Raw genomic sequence first — 14,032 nt, 5'->3', positions numbered from 1 at the left:
CTCTATCTTTTTGTAACAGAAATATCTTAAAAATTCCTTTTATGTGAAAAAAAGATTTGATATTAATTTTCAACTTTTTAATGTTTTGCATAGTGAGGAACTACTGTACAGTGGGTCATAAGGGACAAGTTATGGTGATTGTGTCAGTGTTTTTGAATTTTGCTTTCTGAAGTTTCACAAACAGTACAACTAAAAGTAAAAATAATCCCACCATTATTTTAAAAGAGTGCTGAGATACTGTAGTGATCGATACCATATCACTGTAATTGATGAAATGATTTTAATCAACTGACAAACTTATAACTGGTTACTAATGAGTTAATGAAGTTAATCAGGTTGACCCAGCCTTTGTGTTCTTAATAATATTTTTATAATTATATATAAACACTCATACATGCATATACACAAATGCATCTACGAATACATATAAATAGTATTTATGAAATAGAAATACATATATTTATTATATGTCTGTTTTCCTTCAATAATTTATTCATTCAGCTGATGTATCCAGTGAATTGTGACTTTACTCTGTTTTCCTAGAGTATGATTCTTCTTTCAGTTATCTAGTGCCATGTAACAACACACTCCAAAACTTACTGATTTAAGAAATAACTGTTTTATTTGTTCATGATTATTCAAGCTGACCTAGGCTTCTGCTTTATTTTGCTTTATCTTTGATGGTAAGACAGGGGAACATAAATGCATGGACACTCCCACGCGAATGTTTGGTTGAGAGTAGGGTATGGGGAGACTGGAGACATAGCACTCAGTAATTCACAGAAATTCTGAAATCTAGCCAAGTATATGGCACCATCTCTCATCCTCTCTTCTGGAATGGGGGATGTAAGTTGGTTGGGACCCATTTCTGTTCCACTTCACCTAAGAGTGATTCACTTCTTGGCTTGATTTTGAAATCTGGACCTTTGACTCTTTTTTTTTTTTTTTTTTTTTACCTTTGACTCTTAATGATTAATTTTCCATAAGAAATGGTTAATGTTTGCATCTGGGTAGTTTTCTCGACTCTGCTTCCTCACATTAGAAGTTTTGGAATCCAGAGGCTCATTTGTGTTTTGTGCTATCTGTCCCTTTTAGACCAAGCTATTCTAATTCCTTTAAAAACTTTGAGGACCTTTTAAGATTTAAATTGCAATTCACTTCATTAGACAAAAGCCATGCCCACAAATCTCTCTTAAGATGGGCCCAACTCCACCTGGACCTAGAGTCTGGAGGCCGTGTAACAATATAATTAGAATTTCCAGAAGTTTTCTAGGTGAGAGTGTCTATGAGGCATGCTTTTAAGACCATTAGAAGTCCCTTTTTCTGTCTAAAGGGTCTGAGAAGCTCTGCTATAAGTCCTTTTGAAGTCTTTACAAAAGTCTTATAGTCACATCTTTGACTTGATTTTACTCCTAAGTCCACATTTGGTTTTTGTCTTGAACTTGATTTTTGCCCTGGAGCCATATCTATTTTGAGAACCTTTTGCTAGATGCAGACACTATGAATTAAAATTTTTTATTTTCCAACCCAGCAAGTCCAGATTGGAAATGTTTCCTGTAGATTCTGTTGGAAAAGGAAACAGTTCCTTCCTTAGCTTATTTCTACCTGTAATTTCTCATAAAAAAACAAAGAAGCCAGTAAACACTTGCAGAATTCGCCCTAGAAATCCCCTTAGCAAAATTCTTTAGCTTATTAGGAACATTTTCTAATTACCATAGGTGACAGTTTATCTGATTATTCTGTCAGTAAATAATTCAGATCTCCTTTCTCCAGCCTCAAGTTAGGTTTCTTATTGCTTTCCCAGCCTCCAATAATATTCCCCTTGGAGTCATTTGTAGGGGAGCAGAATTTGCCACCCCAAAAGATGCCTTTGGGATAAGGATTATTTTAGGCTGGTTATATTTAAAGAAAGAACAGACCTAGGAAGAGCTCTGAAAACCAAGCAGAAGTTACCCGTTTTTAAGAGACATTTACATGTCTAAGGAAAATTTTCATTTGTAAGGGTAACTTTCTTGCTGTATAGGTGTACCTTGGAGATATTGCTGGTTTGGATCCAGACCACCACAATAAGGGAAATATCACAATAAAAAAAGTGACTAACATGAATTTTTTGGCTTCCCAGTGCATATAAAAGTCATGTTTACACTATATTTTAGTCTATTAAGTATGTAATGTATTATGTCTAAAAAAAAGTGTACATACCGTAATTGAAAAAATGCTTGATTGCTAAAAAATGCTAACCATCTTCTGAGCCTTCAGCGAGTTATAATTGTTTTGCTGGTGAGGGTCTTGCCTTGATGCGGACGGCTGCTGACTGATTGAGCATGGTTGCTGAAGGTGGGGGTGGCTGTGGCAATTTCTTAAAATAAGACGACAGTGAAGTTTGCTGCATTGAGTGACTCTTCCTTTCGTGAACGATCTCTCTGTAGCATGCAGTGCTGTTTGATAACATTTTGCCCACTTCTTACAGGATTGAAGTCAATCTTCTCAAACCCTGCTGCTGTTTAATCAACTAAGTTTATATACTCTTCTAAATCCTTTGTTGTCATTTCTGCAGTGTTCACAACCTCTTCATCAGAAATAGATTCCATCTCAAGAAACCACTTTCTTTGCTCATCCATAAGAAGCAAATCCTCATCTGTTAAAGTTTTATAATGAGATTGAAGCAAGGCAGTCACATCTTCAGGCTCCAGTTCTAATCCTAGTTCACTTGCTATTTCCACTACATCTGCAGTTACTTCTCCATGGAAGTCTTGATACCTTCGAAGTCGTCCATGAAAGTGAGAATCAGCTTCTTCCAAAAACCTGTTAATGTTGATATTTTGACCTACCCATAAATCAGGAATATGCTTAATGGCATCTAGAATGATGGATCCTTTCCAGAAGGTCTCAACTTACTTTGCCCAGATCCATCAGAAGACCCCCTATCTGTGGCAGCTATACCCACATGAAATATATTTCTTAAATAATTAGACTTGAAATTCAAAATGACTCCTTGATCCATAGGATGCAGAATGGATGTTGTGTTAGCAGGCATGAAAACAGCATTAATCTCATATATCTCCATCAGAGCTCGTGAGTGACCAGGTGCATTGTCAGTGAGCAGTAGGTCTCAACAGTGGGCTTAAAATTTTCAGTAAACCAGATTGTCAATAGATGTGCTGTCATTCAGGCTTTATAGTTCCATTTATAAAGCATAGGCAGAGTAGATTTAGCTAATTATTAAAAGCTCTAGGATTCTTAGAATGGTAAGTGAACATTGACTTCAACTTAAAGTTACTAGCTTCATTAGCCCCCTAATAAGCAATCAACCTGTCCTTTGAGGCTCTGAAGCCAGGCATTGACTTCTCCTCTCTAGCTATGAAAGTCCTAGATGGCATCTTCTTCCAGTAGAAGGCTGTTCTGTTTACATTGAAAATCTGTGGCTTAGTGTAATCACTTTCATTAATTATCTTAGCTAGATCTTCTGGATAACTTGCTATAGCTTCTCCATCAGCACTTGCTGCTTCACCTTGCACTTTATGTTACAGAGATGGCTTCTCTCCTTAAACCTCATGAACCAACCTCTGCTAGCTTCAAAGTTTACTTTTGTAGCTTCCTCACCTCTCTTAGCCTTCTTAGAATTGAAGAATTATGCTTTGGCTTAAGGGAATGTTGTGGCTGGTTTGATCTATCTAGACCACTAAAACTTTCTCCCTATTAACAATAAGGCTGTTTAACTTTCTTATCATACGTGTGTTCACTGGAGTAGAACTTTTAATTTCCTTCAAGAACTTTTCCTTTGAATTCACAACTAGGCTACTGTTTGGTGCAAGAGGCCTAGCTTTCAGCCTGTCTTGGCTTTTGACATGACTTCTTCCCTTAGCTTAATAATTTCTAGCTTTTGATTTAAAGTGAGAGACATGTGACTCTTCCTATCACTTGAACACTTGAAGATTATAGCTTAATTTCAATATTGTTTTGTCTCAGAGAATAGGGAGACCTGAAGAGATGGGGGAACATCCAGTTGGTGGAGCAGTCACAACACATACATCATTTATTAAGTTTGCCATCTTATATGGGTGCAGTTCTGGGTGCCCCAAAGCAATCACAATAGTAACATAAAAGATCAGTGATCATGGATTACCATAACAAATATAATAATATGAAAATGTTTGAAATATTGCAAGAATTACCAGAATGTGACACAAAGTCTCAAAGTGAGCAAATGCTTTTAGAAAATGGCTCTAGCAGACTTGCTGGAGGCAGGGTTGCCACAAAACTTCAGTTTGTGAAAAAACGAATATCTGTGAAGCACACCTAAGGCAAGCACAACAAAACGACATACACCTATACTGGGATTACAGTGGGGGGTGACCTTATCTCTAGAAACTTATCAATGGAGAAGGCAAGGACTCGCATCTGCATCACAACCTTACCCTTGTTTACTGTGCTTTTCCTGACAACCTTCCTTAACTGACTCCTCACCCCCACCATCATCTTTTGTATTTAGCTGAAAACGGTATTTAAGGTGGTAACTTTGGCCATTTTGGCAATTTACTAAATTTTCCTGGGTCTCTCCATGTATATATTTTATTAAACTTTTGTTTGGTTTCCTCTTGTTATTCTGTCTCATGTCAATTTAATTCTTAGACCAGCCAGAGGAACTTAGAAGGGTAGAAAATTTCTTCCTCCCTAGCACTTTCGGTCTTCTCCTTGGCTGCTCAAAAAGTCAGTGCCACAAGTTTTAGGTTTTGTTTTGACAACCCCTTATTGCCAAGTACCAACTTTCATTTCAATTATATATTGGTACATATCTAACCACCCCCAAATCAGTGGTTTAAAATAACATCATTTTATTCACTCACAAATCTTCAATCAGGGCTCAGTCCAGCTAGGCATTTCTTTTGATGTTCTTGTCAGTGGGCTTTGTGTAGCTTCATTCAGCTGTCAGGATCCGGGTTCTGGGCTTACCAAGAGGGCTAGGATTGGCTAGGTCTCTGTCTTCCTCTCCCTTTCTCCCGTCCTTCCCCCCCTGCTCCCCTCCCATTCTTCCCACACACACACACACATACACACACACACACACCCCCGCCCCACCCTGGAGTACATAGTTTCAGGAACTCTCCCTCTCCATGTGACCTCTCCATTTGTTCTGGAGCAGAATGGCCATATTTCACACTGGAGACTCAATGAGTCAGGACCTCAGAACACCACATGGAAGTGTTGGGAGGAAAACTAATTTCTTCTCTACCTTTCTAAGTCCGTGGCTGAGACCCCCCACTCCCACCACATAAGGACAAATTACAGGATAAAAATAAACACAAGTTTAATAATGTGTATACTTCGTGTTTACATGGGAGAGACCCAGAAAAACTGAGTAAATCCCAGAAATGGCCCAAGCCATCCCCTTAAATACCATTTCCAGCTAAATATGAAAGATGTTGGAGTTGGGGGGCACCAGTTATAGGAGGCTATCGTTGGGAAATACAAGGTAAACAAGTAAACAAGGGTGAGGTTGTTATGCAGATTTAGGTAATTTCCTTCTCCGTTAATAAGTTTCTAGAGCTTTAGTGTCATCCTCCGTTCAGAGAGGGAGACACCCTTACAAATGGAGATTGCCCTTATAAATGTAAATGTCTCTTACTGTTGACAAAAAAAAAAAAAATCAGTCAATATAAGAAAGAAATGGAAAATTTTATTTGAGCCAAATCGAGGACTGTAACCCAGGTTTAGCCTCTCAGAGAGCTCTGAAAACTGTTCCATTAGTTAGAGGTCAAAGCACAATTATATAAGTTTTAGAGACAGAGGGCTGTATATTAAATGAGGTATTATTGACAGGTTATACGGTAAGTCCCCTACATGCGAACGACTTCCATTCTAAAAACATGTTCATAAGTCCAGTTTGTTTATAAGTCCAACAAAGTTAGCCTAGGTGCCCACCTAACATAATCAGCTATATGGTACTGTACTGTAATAGGTTTATAATACTTTTCACACAAATAACACATAAAAAACAAACAAATAATAAAACACTTTAAATCTTACAGTACAGTATCTTGAAAAGTACAGTAGTGCAGTACAACAGCTGGCGTACAGGGGCTGGCGTTGAGTGAACAGGCAAGAAGAGTTACTGACTGGAGGAGGGAAAGGAGGTGGGAGGTGGTAGAGCTGAAGGATCATCAGCAATAGGAGATGGAGGGCAAGCTGCAGTTGCACTCGTGCCTGATGCTGATGGAATGCATGTTCACATCTTTGAAAGTTTGCAACTTGAAGGTTCGTATGCAGGGGACTTACTGTACAATCTAGCGGGCAGTGGGTCATGGGGAGGTTTGGTCAATGCATAATGCAGATACACAATGTACAGTAGAGGGGCAAGAGGAAGCCAAAGGATGGAGAAAATTTTTTATGTTTGAAACTTTTTTTGTCTTCCCATAAAATGTGAATTTTATTTCACACTTACAAAAGGGTAATTTCTACTTTTTTTTAAATAACCAGCTCAAAATAATCCATATTCTGTTCCCTTTCAGATGCTTCCAGGCATTCTTTCAGCTTAGTCCTAGAAACGGCACAACATCACTTCTGCTTCAATCCATGCTTAAGTCCCAGGATCAGTTCATATTCAGGAAGGATGTGAATCCAGGAGGCAAGCTTCATTGTGGGCAACCCAGGTAAGAGAATGTCATATGTCTAAAGCAAAACCATTCTTTTTCCTCTGAGTTGGAGCCACTCTTCTAAAATCCTCTTCCTATATTTGGTGTGTTGTTAGTCGTAGAAAAATCTGTGCTTTGATGGTTTCTGTATATCCTCTCAGGGAACTTGAGGTGTTTGGACCACCATAATCCAAACAGAGAAGAGTCTTGTGAGATGCCTCTCAAACTGTCAAAACAGAGCCATTCAAGTCTAATTTACATGACAGTGAAAGCTGCTTGGGGGGTGGGTAACAGCCAAGGACAAGAAAGATTAATTATCCTTTTAACATTTACATAGCTGAGAACTACAGCTGCTCAGACATCCCTCCTGAGTAAATATTGGTCTTTTCACCTGTAAGTATGTGTGTGGGGGTGGGATGAGGTGGGAGTAGTTAATATTGATTAGAGGGTAGAGGAGCAGAGCAGAAATAGAAAGAGAAAAAAGAGGGGTCCAAGAAGCCTAGAGTCCAAAGAGCTCTTGTCTATACAAATGTTCTAATTTTGAGATACTAAAGCACTTGTGCAACTTTGTTTTAAGTTACAAAATTTCTTTTAAGTAAACCAAAATAAATTACTAATGTTTTAAGTATACTATTTATATACTTAATTTTAAGAATGATGGCAGAGATTGTAAAATTGTTTAGGACCTATTCAAACTCCTTCCTTCCTCCATATACCTCTCTGGTTCTCCCCACAGTTCCCCACAGCTTCAAGATTTTGGAGGAGCAGGGCTGAGGTCAAAAGGAGAACTTGGTAGTTTCTTAGTATCATGGCATACATGTGGTAGAGTAAAGTCTATAAAAGTAATTGTAGTGTAGCAAAAAGTTTTTTCCTGGATAATTTAGATGCTAGTGCAGCAAATACAGATATAGAAACTCTTGATTATACAAGTTTGGGAACTATGATATTAGGAAAAGAAATTCCCTTCCAAACTTAGTCAAGTCTTTTGGCCTAACTGAAGTATTAAACATATATTTAAATAATTATATGTTAAGTTTTAGAGGATATTACCAAGGATTTTATGGCTAATTCAATGTTCCTCTGATGTACAGATGCATATCCTAACTGGATACTTCTGGTTTGGCCATTTACACGAGAATGGTGTGTGTCTGAAGGCCTTACCTCAGCTATACCTTTGAACAGCGTCATTCGTATTAGTTTCACAGAGCTATTGTGGTTTGGGGAACTGAATGTCTTAATTTATAGTTTGCAAAACTGTTAGACCCAAACGGTCTACGAGGGATTCCAACTCGCCCAAGAACCGCCAAGAGTCGAGAGCCGTTGCAACACGCAAGAGGTTTATTAGGAGCCGATGCACCAGGGTTCCCTGAACCTCACGCAGGAGGCCGATGGGGAACCCCTAAAAGCGGAATCACATACTTTTTATAGGTTTATTCACTCATAGGGCGGGTATATTTCATAATGATTGGGTAAATGGGGTGACCTTTAAGCTTATTGGCTTATGCATTCTTGCCTCAGCTGTACTTGTTTGTTCATCAGTTTGCGGTTAGGGCATGTCCTGTATTTCAAGCCTATTTCTCGGAACTATTATTTCTTGAGCCCCCTTTTTCTCGGAACTGTTTTTGCCCAAAGGGATATTTCAGTATCTTACTCACCAGCTGGAAAGTCCAGAAAGGTTTGGGTATTGATAGGGAAATAGGGGTGTGGATATAGTTGGGGCCCTTCAAAACAGGCTTTATTTTTTCCCACCTATGCTCTAATTGTTACATTTTACTGTTTCATTTGGAGGTAGGTTTTACTTTATAAAATGAAAATTTAATGTTTCATATTTTGTCCATATTTGTATAGATTTCAAAATTATGTTAATATGTCGGTAAAGCTTAAATACACACTTACCAATGGAGTAGGGTTACCTAAGCTACTTTGTTTATAGAATCTTAAGGATGAGCATCCAGAAATTTTTGTAGGAAGTTATAAATGGAAGAAGAGGGAAGATATTGTGGCCCCCAGACTTAAAAAAGAAGGAAAACCTTTGCCAGATTTAAAGACATTATTTTGAGTCTTTCAGTATTTTAAATATCTTTTCAAATAAAGTTCTTTAAAAGTACCCAGTATTGTTGGATTTAATGTTTTATGCCATTACTGATTCTTGATATTCAAGAATTTTGAAGTTAGCATATTTTTCTTTTTTTCCCATCATTAACATTTCATTTGAAATGCATATCCTTTCTGAAATACTTTATTTTTAGCATAAATGTTGTACATTTTATCTTAGTGCTTGGATTAAACCATTTGTGTTATTTAGCTTTCTTTTATTTGTTTGTATATTAATGTACCTTTTATTTTCCAGTATGCCTACTTTTTTGTATTGTACAATAAATTTATTTTAAGCTGCAAAAAAAGGAATGATGGCAGATGGAAATGATAGAAACAATTTGAAAATATCAGGTATTTCTTTTCCCAAATGATCTGACCTGTACTCTGTTATCAATAAATTTTTATTGGAATAAAGACACACTCATTCACTTTTGTGTTTTCTATGGCTGCTTTCATGCTACAATGGCAGAGTTTTAGTATTTACAACACAACCGTATGGCTCACAAAGTGAAAATATTTACAGTCTGGCCTTTTACAGAAAAACGTTGCTGACCCCTAATCTAGTCAAAGTCGTGAAAGAGAAAGAGGTCACTTTTGAAAACCTCACTTATTGAACCATCTTCATACAGCTCAGTTGACTAAAACACAGCTCCATTTTTATATGATCTTGTTATCCAACTAAAAAGTATTTAGATGACAAACCAATCCAGGAAAGTGTACCTCTTTGGTATTTGGAAATTCAGTCTTTAATTCAATAAAACAAATAGAAAAAGACTTTCATAAATACTGTGGGTGATAGAATGTCCCAATTCATAATTTCATCTAGGAATCTTAAAAGAAGGTTACATTTTAGGCACATGGCCTTAAAACAGCTAATACGCAACTCCATTTGTAACAGGGAAGAACAAAGTCTGACTCCATGTTGGGTTTGTTTCTTTTACTTTAATCTTTGCTCTCTGTTGCTTTTTGTTACTACAATCGCTAAAAGGATGTTGTCTATAGCTATTGGCATACATAGTGGCCTCCCTTGGGGAACCCTGCCCCTCTGCCTAAATGTTAAACTAAAGTGCCTTTGTTCAGCTCACAGGGCAACATTCTGATCCTGCCCATCTGTGAATGGCTGCAAGAAACAAGAAATTAACACATCCCCTCCTTGAGGCTGGCCAAACCAAGAGATGTTTTGCAAGACTTGTGGCCTTTTTACTTTACTTCCTCACCTCCTCCCCCTCTCTGTTTCATAAAAGAAACTAGCATTCAGACCTCAATAATATGGTACTCAGGACATTAGTCCGCTGTCTTCTCAGACACCCAGCTTTCCAAATAAAGTCACTATTCCTTGCCTCAACACCTCGTCCCCCAATTTTTTGGCCTGTTGTGCGGTGAGCAGAGCAAGCTTGGACTTTGTAACACATTGGCAAATTAATAGAGTTCATTGAAAATCTGTTCAAAATCTAATTCTTACTTTCTTTTCTTCACTTCTTTCTTGGCTGCACTGGGTCTTCATTGCTGCACTTGGGCTTTCTCAAGTTGCCGTGAGTGGGGGCTACTCTTCGTTGCAGAGCATGGGCTTCTCATTGTGGTGGCTTCTCTTATTGTGGAGCATGGGTCTAGGCGAAAGGGCTTCAGTAGTGTGGCTCTCGGGGTCTAGAGTGCAGGCTCAGTAGTTGTGGTGCATGGGCTTAGTTGCTTGGGGGCATGTGGGATCTTCCCAGACCAGGACTCAAACCTGTGTCCCCTGCATTGGCAGGCAGATTCCCAACCACTGCACCACCAGGGAAGTCCCCTAATTTCTTCTTTATTTTCCACCTTTAAACTGATAACTGACTTCCAATCATTAATAATTGAAACACCCAAAACACATATACAAATATCATGGACATAAGAATAAGTACAAGAATAGTTTTTATCATCTTGCCAGTTTAAAAAAATATATACTTGGTAGCGAGACAAACTTGGGTCCGCTTGCCCTTGAACAGTAAACCCAACCTACTGACACCAGGTTTGGTGAAGAAAAGTGCAGCATTTATTGCAGGGCACCAGGCAAGGAGTCCAGGGCAGCTAGTGCCCAAACACCTGAACTCCCCAGTGGGTTTCAGGAAAGCATTTTTAAAGGCCAGGTGAGGGAGGGGCATCTCAGGGTTTGTGATCAGCTAGTGCACAATTCTCTGATAGGTAGATGTTGAGGTAACAGGGTGGTGTTACAGGGGTTAACATTATCAACCCTTAGGTGCCAGTAGGTCTGGGAGCTATGTGCTCATGGTCATCAAGTAGTTAATTTCTATTTGGTGGTGCTTTTAGCATCTGTAAAACAACTCAGGAAATGTGCGTCAGATACTATTATCTAGGTACTTCAGGGAAGAGCTAAAGCAGAGGATATGGGGGAGTGGTCTGTCCTGGGAAGTCCCCATAGGGTCCTGCTCCTTTACATACTAATGTTTTCAACAACCCCAATAATAAAAATAACAGCTGCCAATTAAGTCATTACATTTTCATCAGAATCATTAGTACAGGCAGAATTTCATAAATAGATCACCATTATTCAGCAGTAGAGAATAGACTTACATCAGCCAAAATGATGATCATTTATCTTGAGAAAACTTGATTTAAAAAAAAAATCTATGGTAATGGCAACACTTTTTGAGAAGTTGCAATGTGCTAAGCGCTGTGCATGAAGGATATATTTTATTACTCCACTTTATAGATGAGATTTATGGATCATAAGAAATTAGACAAAAGTCAGAGAATTACTGCTAGATCTGAATTCAATATCTGTGCCTTTAACACCCAGTTTTGCTATCTTTGGAATTATGTGAAGAAAAGAATGAAGATACCTTGTCACAAAAGGGTATATTCATGTTATGAGGAAATTAGAGTATTTGTTTTAGAATGTAGATTCTAAGAGAGAACCTCAGTATGTTTATTTTTGCTTTCTCATAGCTTATTTTATTATACCTCCTACCAACAGGATGGTTGATAAGTGTTTGCAGAAGTGAGGGAGTCCCTTTGGTTTTATATTAAAAAATTGAATTACTCTACAACCTTTCAAGAATTCACATAAGCAGTGAGGCTGAAGGGGAGCAAAATTTGTCACCCCCAAATATGCCACTTTGGCATAAGGATTATTTAGAGCTAAAGGTAATCAAAACCCAGCAGATTCAGGAAAAGCTCTTTAACCTCCCCTTTAACTGCCAAAATTTACAGTGGAAAAGGAGCCTGTACCAGGAATAGAGCTATTACCAGAGACATCTTTTTCCTAAGAAACATAACTACAAAACAGGGCAACATTTATTTTCTAAACAGTTCTGCCTTCCTGTGAATGGCTTTCCTCTCCCTTGTATCCCTAGAACCCTGCTCCTTTACTTAGCTCTGGATGTTATATAACATTCAATTGCCTGGCTGCCTTTTGTGTCTTCTTATTTTTATGGGGCTCCCTTATGTATGTAATTTTCCGTGTTGTTCTCCTGTTAATCTGTCTTATGTCAGTTTAATTATTTGACCAGCCAAAGAACCTAGAAGGGAAGAAGGGAAAATTTTTCCAACCCTACAAGGCATATTTTGAAAAGGTGTATTTTTTCTTTTTTTCATTCCAGATATTTCACAAAGTTATTTTAAAAACATATTAAGTTATTAAACTGTTGAACTTATTTTACAGGCATTGTGTAAGAATCATAGTTCATATGTCTTCTTCCTTGATCCTCATTAACCTGGGTGATAATTTATACCTGAGGTGACTGTCAGCTCCCTTGTATTTCCGGACATTTTTCTGTGCCAGCCTAAGGTTTATAACACCTCTTTGTAATAATTTTTCCTTTCATATATTGAATCACAAACTATGCGAGGGCTGAATACTGTCTGTATATTAATTGGAATAAAGTTTGACAATTCCGAGGCCAGACCCAAGGAGTTGTCCTTGTCCTTAAAGTTGCAAAACCCACATCTGGAAAGGCTCTTCTTACCACTTGGTCTAAAAGACATTCATGGATGCAAATTTTATGATTGTTTCATAAAGCTTCTCCCAAAGCCCAAGGCTGCATCTAGCTCTGCACTTTTCAATCAACTTCAACACATGTTCCTTTATCAAAATACATAATCCTTCACCTCAATCCTTTAGTTGTACTTTCTTCTAAATAAAATCCGTGTCTCCAGATGGAGTGATGAGATCAGATGATTGAGTCTGTGAGAGAGACTGCTAAGTACACACCAAAATGATTTACTCTTATGGACATGTAGCTAGATTACATTTTCTAGAATCCCTGTGGGTAAGGGTGGCCATATGTAGTGTTCCAGCTAATGCAAAGTGAGTGGAAGAATGTATGCCGATTCGAGGCCTGGTTTATAAACACCTTCCTGTGTGATCTCTCTTCTGTCCACAGGCTCTGGCTAGTTGGCAACATCTGGGAAACCTAGGAAGGTGCATGATGAAGATGGCAGAACTTCTGGCAGCTTGGGATACTGAATGATTGCAACTGCATGGAACAGGAGAACACCATGCTTCTAAATGGATTTAACATGAGTAAGGAATAAACTTCTATGTATTAAATATGGTGTTTTGTTATTAGGAAGTTAAAATAAGCATTACTTTATTCAGAGACTTAAAACAGATTTTGCCAAATTAAGATTTTTTTCCTTTGATATCAAAGGAAAAATTTAGGGAAATATTAATTGGTAAACATTAATGGCTAAATTAATCAAATGTATGCATGAATAAATAATTAGTCCTATCCTGATTTATGTTGCTTCTCAATCTGGATTCTTATTCTTATTATTTTTTTTAACTTTTTAATTATATTTTTAGTGTAGGAGAATATAAACGTAAGACTTCTTTTTTGTTGTTGTTGTTTTTTAACACCTTTATTGCAATATAATGGCTTTATAGTGGTGTATTAGTTTCTGCTTTATAACAAAGTGAATCAGCTATACATATACATATATCCCCATATCTCTTCCCTCTTGTGTCTCCCTCCCTCCCTCCCACACTCCCTATCCCACCCCTCTAGTTGGTCACAAAGCATGGAGCTGATCTCCCTGTGCTGTGGGGCTGCTTCCCACTAGCTATCAATTTTACATTTGGTAGTGTATATATGTCCATGCCACTCTCTCACTTTGTCCCAGCTTACCCTTCCCCACCCCCATGTCCTCAAGTCCATTTTCCAATAGGTCTGCGTCTTTATTCCCATCATGCCCCTAGGTTCTTCATAACCTTTTTTTTTTTTTAAGATTCCATATATATATATGTTAGCATAAGGTATTTGTTTTTCTCTTTCTGACTTACCTCATCCTGTATGACAGACTCTAGGTCCATC

Source organism: Phocoena phocoena, chromosome 2 (genome assembly GCF_963924675.1).
Source record: "Phocoena phocoena chromosome 2, mPhoPho1.1, whole genome shotgun sequence".
Classification (NCBI taxonomy): domain Eukaryota; kingdom Metazoa; phylum Chordata; class Mammalia; order Artiodactyla; family Phocoenidae; genus Phocoena; species Phocoena phocoena.
The sequence above is the reverse complement of the archived record's forward strand: the minus strand, read 5'-3'. Positions refer to the sequence as shown.